Below are 3140 nucleotides of genomic sequence, written 5' to 3' on the forward strand. Positions count from 1 at the left end.
TTCATTCTCAGTCTTCTTTGCGGGCTCCTCCTTCCCCTCCCACTCCCTTACTGTAGGGGTTCCTCAGGGTCAGTTCTTGGTCCCCTTCTGTTCTCTAACTACATTCAGTCCCTTGGTGAACTCATTCGCTCTTCGGCTACAACTATCATCTCTAGGCGTATGGCACGTAAATATGCATCTCTATCCCTCCGTCCAGGCTCGTTTCTCCTTTTGCCTTCAGAACATCTCCGCCTGAATGTCCGTCCACTACCTAAACCTCAACATGTCCAAGGCTGAGCTCCTTATCTTCCCTCCCAAACCCTGTCCTTTCCCTGACTTTTCTGTCACTTTCCCTTCATTGTGGATGGCACTACCATCCTTTCCATCTCACAAGCCCGAAACCTTGGTGTCATCCTCGACTCTGCTCTCTCGTTCACTCCTCACATCAAAACCATCACCAAAACCTGCCGGTCTCACCTCCACAACATTGCCAAGATCCGCCCTTTCCTCTCCATCCAAACCGCTACCCTGATCGTTCAAGCTCTCATCCTATCCCGTCTGGATTACTGTCTCAGCCTCCTCTCCGATCTCCCATCCTCCTGTCTCTCCCCACTTCAATCCATACTTCACGCCGCTGCCCGGATTGTCTTCGTCCAGAAACGCTCTGGGCATGTTATTCCCCTCCTCAAAAATCTCCAGTGGCTACCAATCAACCTATGCATCAGGCCGAATCTCCTCACCCTCGGCTTCAAGGCTCTCCATCGCCTTGCCCCTTCCTACCTCACCTCCCTTCTCTCCTTCTACAGCCCAACCCGCACCCTCCTCTCCTCTGCCGCTAATCTCCTCACCATGCCTCGTTCTCGCCTGTCCCACCGTCGACCCCCGGCCCACGTCATTCCCCTGGCCTGGAATGCCCTCCCTCCCAACATCGGCCAAGCTAGCTCTCTTCCTCCCTTCAAGGCCTTACTGAGAGCTCACCTCCTCCAGGAGGCCTTCCCAAACTGAGCCCCCTCCTTCCTCTCCCCCTCCTTCCCCTCCCCATCCTCCCTGCCTTACCTCCTTCCCCTCCCAACAGCATCTGTATATATGTAAATATGTTTGTATGTATTTATTACTCTATTTTATTTGTACATATTTATTCTATTTATTTTATTTTGTTAATATGTTTTGTTTCTCTGTCTCCCCCTTCTAGACTGTGAGCCCACTGTTGAGTAGGGACCGTCTCTATATGTTGCCAACTTGCACTTCCCAAGCGCTTAGTACAGTGCTCTGCACACAGTAAGTGCTCAATAAATACAATTGAATGAATGAATGAATGAATGAATGAATGGTTCAATCTCTCATCCTATCCCGACTGGATAAGCCTCCTCTCTGATCTCACATCCTCCTATCTCTCCCCACTTCAGTCTATACTTCATGCTGCTGCCCGGATCATCTTTGTGCAGAAACGCTCTGGGCACATTACTGCCCTCCTCAAAAATCTCCAATGACTGCCTGTCAACCTATGAATCAAGCAAAAACTCAGTGTCAGATTCAAGGCTCTCCATCACCTCGCCCCCTCCTACCTCAACTCCCTTCTGTCCTTCTACAGCCCATCCCGCACCCTTTGCTCCTCTGCCACTAACCTCCTCACTGTAGCTCATTCTCACCTGTCCCACTATTGACCCCCGGCCCACGTCCTCCCCCTGGCCTGGTATGCCCTCCCTCCACACATCCACCAAGCTAGCTCTCCTCCTCCCTTCAAAGTCCTTCTGAGAGCTTACCTCCTTCAGGAGGCCTTCCCAGACTGAGCTCCCCTTTTCCTCTCTTTCGCCCTATCCCCACCGCCCTACCTCCTTCTCCTCCCCACAGAACTTATATATATATAAATTATATATATATATATAGATTTGCACACATTTATTACTCTGTTTATTTAACTTTTACACATTTATTTATTCCATTTATTTTGTTAATGATGTGCATATAGCATTAATTCTATTTATTCTGACAATTTTGACACCTGTTTACATGTTTTGTTTTGTTGTCTGTCTCCCCCTTCTAGACTGTGAGCCCGTTATTGAATAGGGACCGCCTCTCTATGTTGCCAACTTGTACTTCCCAAGCGCTTAGTACAGTGCTCTGCACACAGTAAGCGCTCAATAATTATGATTGAATGAATGAATGAATGGGAGACAGAAGATCATGGGTTCTAACCCCAGCTTCGCCACTTGTCTGCTGTGTGATCTTGGGCAAGTCACTTCACTTCTCTGGATCCCTGTTACCTCATCTGTAAAATGAGGACTAAGACCATGAACCCCAGGAGGGACAGGTACTGTGTCCAACCTGATTAACTTGTATCTACCCAAGTGCTTAGTGCAGTGCCTGTCACATAGTAAGTGCTTAATAAATACCACTTAGAAGAAAACCAACATAAAAAAAAATTGATTGATCGATTGGTTTATCATTCTGAGCACCAGTAAAAGAACAAAAACAAAACAAAAATTAATTAATCACTCTGGGGAAAATTACCTTTTTTGAGCCATACTGTGCACACACATACAGGCACACACACACGCACACACATGCACACAGAGACACACACATTTAGACATGAAACACTCCAACGAAATGCAAAAATAGGAGCGAGGTACATTCTGCAACTTGGTAATTGGGCAGTGTAAGGTTTAGAAGATTCAGGTCGGCCTCCACAGCAGGGAGATTAGTCAATTCAGAAGCTTATCCCCCACCGATGACATTATTTCCCGGGGAAAATCAGTTCTGACTAAGGTACGACTTTAAGTGTTACTTTCTATCAAGACTTGTGCTGTCCCTCGAAGGGTGGCCTCAGCTCAGGAGGCAAAAGACAAATCTAGCCTGACCCAGTCTGTCTGTGGAAACAAGGAGCTTGTTCTAAATAAGCGTTATAGATGTTTTTCATTTCTCCTAGGGAGGTCTGCGGGTGAAACAAACATTTAGATGCAAAGATCTGGTCTCTGAAAGATGCTGGGGTCATTCACTGTGGCCATGTTAACTTCAGCAGGCAAAGAATGGTAACTTCACGTCCCCAAGATGGAAGCCATTCCCTGCCTAGCCCCCTCCCCAGGATGGCCTTCACGTCCCTTTTCCTCAGGCTGTAGATGAGGGCAGTGCAGGGCGGGGGGCACCGCGGCATAGAACAC

Source organism: Tachyglossus aculeatus, unplaced genomic scaffold (assembly GCF_015852505.1).
Source record: "Tachyglossus aculeatus isolate mTacAcu1 unplaced genomic scaffold, mTacAcu1.pri scaffold_1_arrow_ctg1, whole genome shotgun sequence".
Classification (NCBI taxonomy): domain Eukaryota; kingdom Metazoa; phylum Chordata; class Mammalia; order Monotremata; family Tachyglossidae; genus Tachyglossus; species Tachyglossus aculeatus.